This window comes from Pseudopipra pipra, unplaced genomic scaffold, assembly GCF_036250125.1.
Source record: "Pseudopipra pipra isolate bDixPip1 unplaced genomic scaffold, bDixPip1.hap1 HAP1_SCAFFOLD_72, whole genome shotgun sequence".
Classification (NCBI taxonomy): domain Eukaryota; kingdom Metazoa; phylum Chordata; class Aves; order Passeriformes; family Pipridae; genus Pseudopipra; species Pseudopipra pipra.
Genome location: NW_026991215.1, coordinates 84,244 through 97,357, shown reverse-complemented (window position 1 = coordinate 97,357; position 13,114 = coordinate 84,244). Strand labels below are relative to the sequence as shown.

The 13,114-nt window shown below is 57.4% G+C and overlaps 1 long non-coding RNA gene across 2 annotated transcripts; it reads left to right on the top strand.

The window, feature by feature from the left end:
* Positions 1–6,791: 6,791 nt before the first annotated feature.
* Positions 6,792–12,354, top strand: LOC135408879 (uncharacterized). Of its 2 annotated transcripts, XR_010427910.1 has the most exons (4): positions 6,792–7,118; positions 9,318–9,400; positions 9,852–9,923; positions 12,006–12,354. It is a non-coding gene; the product is annotated as an uncharacterized LOC135408879 (long non-coding RNA). The 2 variants fall into 2 exon arrangements; XR_010427911.1 differs by lacking the exons at positions 6,792–7,118; positions 9,318–9,400; positions 9,852–9,923 and adding exons at positions 10,611–10,722; positions 11,473–11,584.
* The last annotated feature ends 760 nt before the right edge of the window (positions 12,355–13,114 follow it).

Genomic DNA, 13,114 nt, shown 5'->3' with positions numbered 1-13,114 from the left:
TGGTAGGGAGGAGCTGGTGTTTCTCGGGCCCACCTGCCTCCTCCCGCCCTGGCAGAAGCCGTCGGAGAAGAGAGCGGAAGAGGCGTCGCGCGGGACGGCAGCGCCGGCGCGGGAAGACGCCGCGGTGAGAGCGGCTGAAGTTGGGGGGTGGTGTGGAGGTGTGGGGGTCCTGCGAGTGGGCGGGCGGGTGGTGGCTGGGGCAGCTGCCCCTGGGTCCTGCTTTCCTTCGGTGCAAGGACTCGGAGCTTCTGAGTCCGAGCTGCGTCCTCCTGCCTTGGCAGGAGCCCTCCGAGAAGAAAGCAGAGCCGTGGAGCGGGACGGCGAGGCAAGAGCGAGGAAGAAGAGCGTCGGCTTCGCGCTCAAGAGGGGGCGGGAGAAAGGCCCTCTGGGCAAAGGCCCCTCCCTTGGCATCCCCGGGGCAGGGATCCCAAAGAGTCCGGCGGGCAGCTTCCGGCTGCGCCGGCCGGCTTGGCGCTGGGCGGACCTCCCTGTAAGCAGGGCTGGGTCCTTTGCTTTGCTTGGCGTTGGCCTTTTGCCATCGCGCTCCTGTGGCTGCCCGGAGAGAGGGGCAACCGCCCTGTAAGGAGGGCGAGAGTGCCCGCCTCCGCGCCCGAGGGGGGACACGGAGCTCTCCCGACCCCCGGCCCGCCCGCCCCGTAAGCGGGGCAGGGCTTTTTCCCTTGGCACCTTTGGTGCCTGCTGGCGGCCCCTGGCCAGAGTGACCCCCCGTAGTCGGGGTGTGTCACGGCCTGTGTCCCTTGCCCCTCAGCACGCCGAGGCCCTTCTGGCCCGCGCGCAGCCCGGGGCCACTAACGGGCTTCTCTCCGTCCTCGGGAACAGGGGGCGAGCCCGAGGCTCTCCTCCCCTGCTCGGCGGCAGGGCCGGCTCCCCACGGCTTGGCGCACAGAGCTTGCTCCCTCTTCTGGGACGTTCCCCCTTTGTGTCCTTGTCCCGTCGGTGTGAGTGAGCGAGCGAGCGAGCTGGTCCCTCCTGTAGCCCCCGTAGAGATTCGTGGGGACGTCAAGCCCCGCTGCCGAGAGCAGGAGAGGAGAGCCTCGGGCTCGCCCCCTGTTCCCGAGGACGGAGCGAAGCCCGTTAGTGGCGCCGCGGGGCCGCCGTCCTGCTGGCGATGTGCCAGCGTGGCCCCCCCCCCGTCCTCGGGGCTGGGGCCCTGTCCCTGCCGGCCTTAGGCCGCGAGGCCGTTGCTGGGAGTGCCGGGCCTCGGGGGGGGCGGCCCCCTAAGTGGGGCTTTGTGCGTCCCCCCTGCTCGGCGGGCGGTTTGGAGGGACCCCCTGTAATCAGGCGGGTGTCCCGCGGGGGTCCCCCGGCCTCTCACGGGCGTGGGGCTGGCGGTGTGCCCTCCCTGCCCTCGGGGGCCCAGCTCAGGGCCTTAGGCCACGAGCCCCAGTGCCTGGCCCTTGAGCCAGGTACTTGATGCCGCGGGGGAAGGCCGAGCTCCGTGGCTCCCTGGGTGTGGACCCGCCTGTAAGCAGGGTCCGGGTCTGGGAGCCTTTGCGCTACCTCTGCTGGCAGCCTGTGCGGGGCGACCGCCCCGTTAGCGGGGAGCGGGTCAGGTGCCCCCCGAAGCGGAGAGAAGGAGCCTCCGTAGGCCTTTGGGCCCAGGGCCCCCCTGTAAGTCGGGGTCAGTGCCCTGGTGTCCCAGGCCCTTTGTGGTCCAGGCAGCGGCCGGAGCCCCCTGTAAGCAGGGCGGCAGCCTCTTTGGCCGCTGCTTCGCGTGCCCAGCTGCCTTTGCCCAGAGGGCCCGGCTCCCCGCAGCGGGGTGGGACTGCGCCGTGCGTCGCCGTGGTGAGTCCAAGTGAAGCTTGGAGAGTTTTGTGGGGGGAAGTGGGGGGGCCTGTGGGTGGGCGGGGAGGGTCTTGGAGATGTGCCTCCGGGGGCGTGGGGTCCGGGGTTGCCTTGGTAGGGAGGAGCTGGTGTTTCTCGGGCCACCTGCCTCCTCCCGCCCTGGCAGAAGCCGTCGGAGAAGAGAGCGGAAGAGGCGTCGCGCGGGACGGCAGCGCTGGCGCGGGAAGGACGCCGCGGGTGAGAGCGGCTGAAGTTGGGGGGTGGTGTGGAGGTGTGGGGGGTCCTGCGAGTGGGGCGGGCGGGTGGTGGCTGGGGCAGCTGCCCCTGGGTCCTGCTTTCCTTCGGTGCAAGGACTCGGAGCTTCTGAGTCCGAGCTGCGTCCTCCTGCCTTGGCAGGAGCCCTCCGAGAAGAAAGCAGAGCCGTGGAGCGGGACGGCGAGGCAAGAGCGAGGAAGAAGAGCGTCGGCTTCGCGCTCAAGAGGGGGCGGGAGAAAGGCCCTCTGGGCAAAGGCCCTCCCTTGGCATCCCCGGGGCAGGGATCCCAAAGAGTCCGGCGGGGCAGCTTCCGGCTGCGCCGGCCGGCTTGGCGCTGGGCGGACCTCCTGTAAGCAGGGCTGGGTCCTTTGCTTTGCTTGGCGTTGGCCTTTTGCCATCGGCGCTCCTGTGGCTGCCCGGAGAGAGGGGCAACCGCCCTGTAAGGAGGGAGGGAGGACGAGAGTGCCCGCCTCCGCGCCCGAGGGGGGACACGGAGCTCTCCCGACCCCCGGCCCCGCCCGCCCCGTAAGCGGGGCAGGGCTTTTTCCCTTGGCACCTTTGGTGCCTGCTGGCGGCCCCTGGCCAGAGTGACCCCCCGTAGTCGGGGGGTGTGTCACGGCCTGTGTCCCTTGCGCCCTCAGCACGCCGAGGCCCTTCTGGCCCGCGCGCAGCCCGGGGCCACTATCGGGCTTCTCTCCGTCCTCGGGAAACAGGGGGGCGAGCCCGAGGCTCTCCTCCCCTGCTCGGCGGCAGGGCCGGCTCCCCACGGCTTGGCGCACAGAGCTTGCTCCCTCTTCTGGGACGTTCCCCCTTTGTGTCCTTGTCCCGTCGGTTGTGGAGTGAGCGAGCGAGCGAGCTGGTCCCTCCTGTAGCCCCCGTAGAGATGTAGGCAGCGTAGCTTAGACTTCCCAGGAGGGAAAGAGGGGCTCTGGGTGCCAACCCGTGGGGAGTCCAGCCCCGCTGAGCCGAGCAGGAGAGGAGAGCCTCGGGCTCGCCCCCTGTTCCCGAGGACGGAGCGAAGCCCGTTAGTGGCGCCGCGGGGCCGCCGGTCCTGCTGGCGATGTGCCAGCGTGGGCCCCCCCCCGTCCTCGGGGCTGGGGCCCTGTCCCTGCCGGCCTTAGGCCGCGAGGCCGTTGCTGGGAAGTGCCGGGCCTCGGGGGGGGGCGGCCCCCTAAGTGGGGCTCTTGTGCGTCTCCCCCCTGCTCGGCGGGCGGTTGGGAGGGACCCCCTGTAATCAGGCGGGTGTCCCGCGGGGTCCCCCCGGCCTCTTCACGGGTCGTGGGGGCTGGGCGGTGGTGCCCTCCGCTGCCCTCGGGGGCCCAGCTCAGGGCCTTAGGCCACGAGCCCCAGTGCCTGCCCTTGAGCCAGGTACTTGAATGCCGCGGGGGGAAGGCCCGAGCTCCGTGGCTCCCTGGGTGTGGACCCGCCTGTAAGCAGGGTCCGGGTCTGGGAGCCTTTGCGCTCCCTCAGCTGGCAGCCTGTGCGGGGCGACCGCCCCGTTAGCGGGAGCGGGTCAGGTGCCCCCCGAAGCGGAGAGAAGGAGCCTCCGTAGGCCTTTGGGCCAGGGCCCCCCTGTAAGTCGGGGTCAGTGCCCTGGTGTCCCAGGCCCTTTGTGGTCCAGGCAGCGGCCGGAGCCCCTGTAAGCAGGGCGGGGGGCAGCCTCTTTGGCCGCTGCTTCGCGTGCCCAGCTGCCTTTGGCCCAGAGGGCCCGGCTCCCCGCAGCGGGTGGGACTGCGCCGTGCGTCGCCGTGGTGAGTCCAAGTGAAGCTTGGAGAGTTTTGTGGGGGGAAGTGGGGGGGCCTGTGGGTGGGCGGGGAGGGTCTTGGAGATGTGCCTCCGGGGGCGTGGGGTCCGGGTTGCCTTGGTAGGGAGGAGCTGGTGTTTCTCGGGCCCACCTGCCTCCTCCGCCCTGGCAGAAGCCGTCGGAGAAGATGAGCGGAAGAGGCGTCGCGCGGGACGGGCAGCGCCGGCGCGGGAAGACGCCGCGGTGAGAGCGGCTGAAGTTGGGGGGGTGGTGTGGAGGTGTGGGGGTCCTGCGAGTGGGCGGGACCACTCTATCTTGTTGCCTGACCTCCGCCGCCACCTGGAAATATAAAAAACAAAAGAAAATAAAAGAAAGAGGCAAAAAAACTAAAAAGGAATTAAAATGATTATGAAATAAAAGAGAAAAGAAAAAAAAAAAACCACCCTTTTTGGGCACCCCATTTCCTCTTCTCCCTCCCCCCCGGAACCGTAAATTGCGGGGTCATCACCTCTCAAATGTGAGAAGGGGACCCCAAAATGTGGGTGAGGGAACCCAGGGAGCCGAAAAAGTGGAGGGGGAGCCGCAGTAAGAAAGCGAAGCCGGGCGAGTCGGGCGGCGGGGTGGGGGGGGGAGCCAAGGTGGCGACGCCGGCGCAGTGCGCAGTCGTTGGCAAGACGCCGGCGATCACGTGGTAACTGAGGGCAGCCAGGAGAGGGACCGGCGACGCATGCGCGGTGATGGTTCTCGGCCTGTGCAGCGCTCCCTGGTCGAGTTAAGGGCCGGTTCCGGCGGCAGGGCGGGACTCGCGGTCTCCCGTCCTCCCGGGGGTGTGTGTGGGGGGAATAACATGAAGATTTTTTGGGGTGAAAGCGCAGAAATTAGCGAGGAGGGACGCTAATTTGGGTAAACCCGGTCCCCCGGAAGTAGAAGAGCGACCGGAAGTCCTCCAAAGCCCCGGCCCGGAAGTCCGCCAAGCCCACAGTAAAGATGGCGCCGCCAGGACCGGAACGACCACACTAAAGATGGCGGCCCCGGCCCGGAAGTTCGCCAAGCCCACAGTAAAGATTGGCGCCACCAGGACCGGAACGACCACACTAAAGATGGCGGCCCCGGCCCGGAAGTCCGCCCCGAGGCCACACTCAAGATGGCGCCGCCAAAACCGGAACTTAGCCGAGGCCACTCTAAAGATGGCGGCGAGAGGCCCCCTCGCTTTAGAGAGGCGTTTATCCTGTTGCCTGACCTCCGCCGCCACCCGGACCCCCGCCCCGCGCCCGCAGCGCCGTCTCGCCGCGCCGCTTCCCGCTGTGGGGACAAGGCGGGGCGCTCGGCGGCGCCGGGCGCGGGCGGCAGGTTCGTGGGCGGCGGCAGGCACCGGCGACGGCAGCCCCCTCTCGGCGCCGCGGAGCGCGGCGGTCGCCGCGAGAAGCCCAGGCACCGCCCCCCTTCCGCTCCGCTCCGCTCCCGCTCCCGCCCCCGTCCCCGCCCCGCTCGGTCCCGCCGTGGCCTGGAGATGCTGTCGGGGCTGCGCCGCCGCCTTCCCCCCCTGGAAGCGACCCACGGCGGCAGATCCGACGGAGATCGTCCCCGGGGTAACCTGGGCGCTGTGGGGGGGCGCGGCGGTGGGGGGGCGCGGCGGGGGGGCGCGGCCGCTCTTCTGCCTCTCCCGCGGCCATCGGCGACCGCAGGCAGGGGAAGCGACAGGCAAGTTTCTCGCCTCTGCGGAGAAACTTGCACCTGCGTGCCGCCGCAGGGCCGGGTTCGGATGTGCCCTGGCATTGCGCCCCCCCCTCCCCCGCGGGGAGGGTCTGCGCTGCCTCGGGGCCCCTGTCTGTGCTGCCGGGAGAGAGAAATCCTTTGGGAAGCTGGGCTGGAAACAGCAACTCTGTGAATTGCTCAGCTTTTCCTAGGCAAGGGCAGGTTTTAGGGAACAAAGGCCCGTACTCGCGAAAGGCGCCGCGGGTCTCGCCAAGGGGTGGGGGGGGGCGCGCGGCTGCGGCGCCGCGCGCGGCTGCAGTGCCGCTCCCGGCCGTGTCCGCCAGGCGGCGACTGTGAGGCCCGGCCCGGCGCTCGGGGGCGCTCTCGCAAGCGACGCCCCCGGGAAAGCGGCGGGGTTTGGGCGCTGCCGGCCTTCCCCCGGAGCGCCCGGGCTGGCCCGGCGCCTGGCAAAACCTCTGAGGGAAAAGGCAAGCAACAGCTGCGCTTGTTCTGCCCTTTCTTTAGCCAGGGACTGGAACACAGACAAAATCAAGGGGCTCTTTGACCTGTGCAGGCTCCGAGCATTTTTCAGCCTTCCCTAGCAGGGCATTCTCACCCTCTGAAAAGCTGAAAGGCTTTAACAGCTGGAGACGCGCCTGCAGCTGTGCAGATTAATGTAGTTTCTTTGAGGAAACGAAGGGGAAGTTTTCCTGTTGTGAGCCTAAATACCGAGTCTACTCTGCTTTTTCAATCAGGTGACGAAGCTTATGGAAAAAAAGACCAAAGGCCTCGAGGTGAGTACATTCTACCGAGTTCTGCTTTTCTGGGATCGGTTTGGGAAAATCACGTGAAATTCTAAAAAGCTTCTCTCCGTGTTTTCTAGTTGTTTTTTCAGCCTTGGTCTAAGTTTCCTGTAGAAAAGGGCATAGAATTATTAGAACAGACAAACTAGACCTTCTCGGGAGAGATGGAAGAAAAGGCTGCTGATTGCAGTTCTGCTTTTCTTGTCTTCCCTTCGACTGTCATTTTCTCTCCCCTGCTGTTCAAATAGGCAGCAATTAATTGCTCTGCTGAAGAGTTTGCTGTGCTAAGTGTCTGTCAAATTGACGCCTTCAACTCAAGACAGCACCTGCTCCTTAGTTACAAAAAGTTCCTCCCAGGAAATTTCCAGGCGTGCCCATAAATCTCCTCGCTGTTTGTTTGGGAGAACAGGGTTTTCTCGTCTGTAACAGAATAGTCGTGGCATTTGCTATTGAATGCTGGTGGCAATCTAGTCAGAAGAGGACCCCGTGCTTCACTAATTTTGCCTTTTTGTTGTTGGGGGTGACTTCTTCCCAGGGATGTTCTTCTTGATCCCCCGGGGCAAAGGGAGGTGTCAGCGTCAGGAGCCATCCTAACTGGGGCCCTGGTAGGTCAGTGCTTTTTGTGTGACTGGACGGTGAAGCTGTCTGTGGGAATGACCTGGCTAGTGCTCAGTGTAGTCCTAATTAAGGTGTCTTTTACTCCGTGTTCCCAGGCTCCCTGTTTTCCTTCGGTCGCCGTGGGTGTGCCGGCCGCCTCTGGCAGGACTAACCCTGTGGCTTTTATGTCCAACGTGCTGTGCTGTGTGTGCCTGCAGGTAAGAAAAGCTGGGAGTGCAGTCCCTCTGCTTTGATTGCTGTGTCTCTTGGGTAGCGATTTTGGAAGCGGCGCCCGCGCAGAGCGAGGCGTTGGCCGGGCCGGCGCCTGAAGCGCTCGGGGCCGCCGGGCAGGGCAGTGCCCGGCTGGTGGGTGCCTCGCAGAGAGAAGAGCCTGGCCCTGGGAAGGCAGGAGCCTGGTCTCGAGCTGCTCTGGACCGCTGTGGGGATGAGTTTGAAGTTTTGGGATCGCTTGTTTCTGTCCCTACCTTCCCACTGAAAACAATAACTTAAGAAGTTCTCCTCTGGACTGGTCCAGAGAAATTGTGGAGTCTCCATCCCTGGAGATGCTTAAAACACTTTTGCTCAGGCAAAGTTGTGAGCAACCTCTTCTGCCTAATCCCGCTTTTTGAGCAGGAGAGACTGGACTAGATGATCTCCAGAGGTATTGTCCAACCCCCACCATTCTGTCCTTCTGTAAAGGGGCTTTGCACTGCCCTTTGGAACTGTAATCTGTTGATGACCTGTGTTGAGGTCACGCTGCAGCTTGTTACACTGCAGCTTGTCACACTGAATGGCAGCCTGAATAATTTAATATTGAACTGTGATTAATCACAAGATGAAAGCTCAGATAGGCTGGTAAGAGGCAGTGTTCTTTGCTGCAGCATTTCCCACCTGAGGTAATTTTCCTTGTTCTGAAAGTGTCAAGTACAGTTGGGCAATGTACTGCATAGGAAGAAGGGAAAGAATCTCCAAAGCAAATAAATGAACAAAAAAACCCTTTATATTTGCTTGTGCAAGAAGAAGATTGTTATTCCACTCAACCAGGTTTTGAGAGGACAAATTAATTGTTTCTCTGACAACAGTATACACTGGAGGCTGTTAATGATCCCATAGTCTGTGCTAAAGGTTTTAGCTGATTGTGTTTGTCATCAGCTTTTACTAAAGAAAAAGCAAGCCTTCTCGGCTGTGTGGATATTACAGGAACGAAATGATTCCATTCATGTAGATAATGATAACAGAGCCAAACCAAAACTATTGTGAGTGTCCTATGTGGAACAATATACAGAATTTCAAAAGGGATTGTAGTGGTCCCATATACAGAACTAACATACTTCCTGTTCCTTATTTGCTGATCAGGTCATGTTTATCTGCCTGTCAGGACTGTTGGAGCACTGGATGGAGAGCAGGTCATATGAGGAGGATTACGGAGTAAAAGGCAGCTTGTACTGAAGTGCAGGGAAAGTATAAATATTTATATATATTGGCACAGCGCCTGGCCTTAATGCTTAAAATCCTTTGGAGAGCTGTCTGCATATTTACTGTATTAATGATCAAATGCAAGGCTGTGTTGGGAAAGGTCTTCCATTTGGAAGTCAGTAGTTGAGACTGTCTTGCCTATGAAAAAGAGGGAGAATTTTCGTTAGAGGGTGTAGGATTCTGGCTGGTAATAGTCTTAATTCAAGGTATTTTTAGAGAATTGATTTAATACAAGCAGAACAAATGGCCAGAAGTGTAATGAGAGACAAGTTGAAATTAGAAAGTAGATGTGCATTTTGAATGTATTGTCATAGCAACTGATTAAATTCTCCCTCTCTTGCTGTTCTGGGGACCTTTTAAATGTGCTTTGGCTAAATAAAAAGTTAGACTATTAGACTATTTCAGAGCCAAAAGGTCAGTTCTTGTTGTCTCTTTTGCACTTTAATTCTAGTACACTGATACTTGCTAACCACGTATAACCCTAGATGCAGAATGAGAACTTGGGTTATTAACAATAAACAAGTAAACAGCAGAAAGACTTGACCTTTCTTTTGAATTGCCCTACAGTGTTACAAAATACCAAACAAACCTCCTTCCCCAAAGAAACGCCCCCCAAAATGCCCTAACAACTCACCAAACACAAAATCACCGACAACCAAAAAGCAGAAGTAACAAACATGAACAGCAAGTGGAGGAAGAGTTTGAAAGCGGGCTGGACAGAAGCAGAAGTGTTACTGCCCACTCTTAGGCCACTGTGCTGATTAAATGGGTGTTGTTAGGTTTAGATTAGTAGTTTGTTGTTGTTGGGTTTTTCGGTGGTGTTGATTTTTTTTGTTGTCGTTGTGGGGGATTGTTTGTTTGTTTGTTTTTATTTTGGTTTTTTTTCTGTATTAAAAATCTGGCTCAGTTACTCTCTAGTTCTGGTGTGTTCTCTTTTCCAGGTGGTTGGTGTTTCTGCAGTGTTTGGCACAGGACTGGGGGAGATTTTTACCCAGCTTTCTAAAGCTGTAGATGAATAGGAGAGGTAAGGGGATAACTTCTGGTCCGCGACCCAGTGACCACTTCCTGAAGGTCCTGATTCATGAGTCTGCTCCTTTGATTTGAAGGAGTGTACAGTTGCCATAGCCAAGGTAGCTTAGGGTGTCCAGTATCAGCATAAAAAGCAGCAGTAAAAAGGAACTATTCAGAGATGAATTTTTGTGCTGTTCCGTGAAAAAGTAAAAGCTATCTGTGCCAGCAAGTCTGTGAAGTAATTTTTTTCTTGTAGTTCCATACCAAGTTTTGAATTGTTGCTGTTTTAATGAAGTATGTTCATTGATTTTGCATCCATTGGTTTCAGAATCCAAATCTGGGGAAAAAAGTACTGTCTTTCTGAAATGTCTCTCAAACATGAAAGCCTAGAGAAAACTTTTTTTTGTGAGTAAAAAGAAGCCTCCAGGATGATCCTTATGCAATACAAATCATGTGTTTTTCAGACTGAATGCACTCCCTTTATTCACCTTTTCAGAGAGTATCGGCCAGAATACGAGCGCCTGAGAAAAACACTGGTAAGTGTTTTTAGCTGTTTTACACCTGAACAGTGTATCTTGGGTCACTTTTGTGCACACAATTGCCTTTATGTTGAGAGGGTCTAACATTTCATTTACTAGTCGTACTCACTGTGGGAAAACTCCTGTCCTGAAGGAGTCCACCATTTGCCTTTTTTTTCCTAGATGTGGTGGAGCATATCTTTACAAAACTAAAGATTTTGTAAAACAGATGTTGCTCACTGGTTTAGTGCTAGTATTTGAGCTAATTGTGTGAAAATGATTGGGAAATAAGATTGTGTCTTCCATTCAGATGGACAGAGAGTTCTTAAAAATAAATTTCCAAAGGGATTTGTTGAGACTATCCCTGTATCTTCCTGCACCAGTGAAGAGTACTAGTTTGACTTAGTAAGAAAGACTGAATTGCAGTGCCAAAATCAGTAGCTCTGCTCACCTTGAGTTCTGGCTGTCCAAAGGACAGTTCTCTGCAGGCACAGCTACACAGAGTTTGGCTTCCCGGCGCTGCTGAAAACGTCCTAGAATCCCACCTGACTGGAGGTTGCTTTCCATGCTTAGTCAGAAGTTCTGTGTAACCTGAGTTGAAATGTAAGACCTGCGTAGTGACTTCTGCTCTCTGACTGGGGGACAGGCTGCTGGGTTTGGGTGAGGTTTCTCTTCTCCTGATGTTTTAAATGTTCTCAGAATCCACATGTAAATCTTTGTCTACGGGAGAAAGCTCAAAATAAACAAAAGAGAGAGCAGCTGGAACACTTGTGGAAGGACATGGGCAGCGTGTGTGTGCAGGGCAGCACACTGGCAGGTACCTCCCCAGGAAGATAAAGTTTACTGCAGAAGTTTTCTGAAGAGTTTGCCTTGTGAAGTAGTACAGTGCTTCTTTGTCCTCACAGCAGAAATGTGAAAGCAGCTCCATGTTAGAGGAGCAGGGCTTTAGTTCCTGTGGGATTGGTCACACTCAGCTCGTCCTGTGTCAGTCACAGGTTTGGAAGAAACCCCGCTGTGTAGCTAAAGCAGTGGACCTACTAGAAATAATGAAATACTTTAGAAAAGGCGAAACAGTCAGATCAGAATATGAGAAAGCTCTGCTGTTGGCTGCACTGTTCCTTAGATGAGGCGAGTAGGTGCTGATGGAGTCTGTCCTGTGTCTGGGATCCACAAGCAGCTTTCTGTCCCCTTAGAGCAGGTGTTCATTGCTGGGTTTCTGTGCAGATAGAAACCTTACCTTTAGCAAGCTGCTGTGCTGTGTGTGCCTGCAGGTAAGAAAAGCTGGGAGTGCAGTCCCTCTGCTTTGATTGCTGTGTCCCTTTGGTAGTGATTTTGGAGGGGAATCCCAGAGCCATTTGGTTTGAAGGGGACCTTCAAAGGCCAGCCTGTCTTCCGTGGGCAGGGACACCTTCCACTGTCCCCGGTTGCTCCGAGTCCCGTCCAGCCTGGCCTGGAACACGTGCAGGGATGGGGCAGGCTCAGCTTCCCTGTGCAGTGTGCTCTAATATCTCTCCACTGGCATCCTGAAAAATGTTGTCAGCGTGTTTTGTTGGCCGACGGTAAGCAGGACCTGGGTGAAAAGGACATTCTCTGAGGTGCTGGGAGAAGGAGGACTCGTGCGGGCACCTCCAGAGACAGCGGGAACGGGAGCGTGCTGCGGAGAAGGAAAATTCCAGGGGGTGGGTGCCAAGAAATTTGTCCTTCCCTTGCCCTGTGCTCTGCACTTAGCAATGGGTCAAGTGCAGAAGTTTCCTGGGGACCCTGGGAAATGATGCCGGGTCTGCTAAGAAAAGTGGGGCCAAGGGAGCAGGACCTGGGTCTGCGAGCGTGGGAGAAACAAGGGCCGGGTCATCCTCTGCTTCCAGGAGGGAGGGCAGCAGGAAAGGCCACGGACTAAAGCACTGAAGTGCCGTTCCCCAGGGAGCCCCTGCCCAGCACTGAACTTGCTTGTGCACTTGCTGTCCCTTTGCCAGCGGAGCCGAAGCGTCGGGTGCGGGTGCCGGGGGGATGGAGCTGCCAAGGACAAACTGGGAGGGTGTTTGCGAAGGAAGGGGGGAGAAGGAGCTCTTGATGTGCTTTTTTTACTTCTTCATCCCACAGAATTGCCACGAGAGGAAATACTTCAGAGGGGCTTCCCTCCAGCTAAGCCCTGAATATGCCAGGAGGTTTCAGCCGGGAGGAAAGGAGCTGTGGAAGAAAAGCAGCCTAAAAATAGCCAGCGGGGATCATCAGGTTTTCCAGCCAAGAAGAACAAGGAGAGAGATGAGGGAATCGGGTTCCAATTCCTAATGATTTGGTGGGTGCAGGAATGATTTCTGTGTGTTTTCCAGTCCCTTTTGATTCCTGAGATGATTTTAAAATGATGGCTTTAGCAATCAACTAAATCGGAGATGTTGTTTTTGAGAGGAAATGATGCCAAATAAATGCAGAGTTTTGGGTCAGTTTTTGGGATGATTTGAGTCAGTTTTTGGGGTCAGTTTGGGGTCATTGTTTGGGGTGATTTGGGTCAGTTTTGGGTCAGCTTTTGGGGTGATTGGGGTCAGTTTTGGGTCAGCTTTTGGGATGATTTGGGTCAGGTTTTGGGGTCAGTTTTGGGTCAGCTTTTGGGGTGATTTGGGTCGGTTTGGGGTCAATTTTTGGGGAGCACTGGGTGTTACTGGTGGTTGTTGGGGAGCACTGGGTGTTACTGGGGAGCACTGGGAGAGCAAATGAAAAATAAAGGGAATAAAAAATAACCGAAATAAAAAAGGAAATATAAAATAGAAAAGAAAATTAAAAAAAAAAAAAGGCAAAAAAACTAAAAAGGAAATAAAATGAAAATGAAATAAAAGAGAAAAAAAAAACAAAAAACCCCCTTCTTGGGCACCCCGTTTCCTCTCCTCCCCCCCCCCCCCCGAACCGTAAATTGCGGGGTCATCACCCCTCAAATGTGAGAAGGGGACCCCAAAATGTGGGTGAGGGAACCCCAGGGAGCCGAAAAAGTGGAGGGGGAGCCGCAGTAAGAAAGCGAAGCCGGGCGGTCGGGCGGCGGGGTGGGGGGGGGAGCCAAGGTGGCGACGCCGGCGCGTGCGCAGTCGTTGGAAAGACGCCGGCGATCACGTGGTAACTGAGGGCAGCCAGGAGAGGGACCGGCGACGCATGCGCGGTGGCTCTCGTGCCGGTGCAGCGCTCCCTGGTCGAGTTAAGGGCCGGTTCCGGCGGCAGGGCGG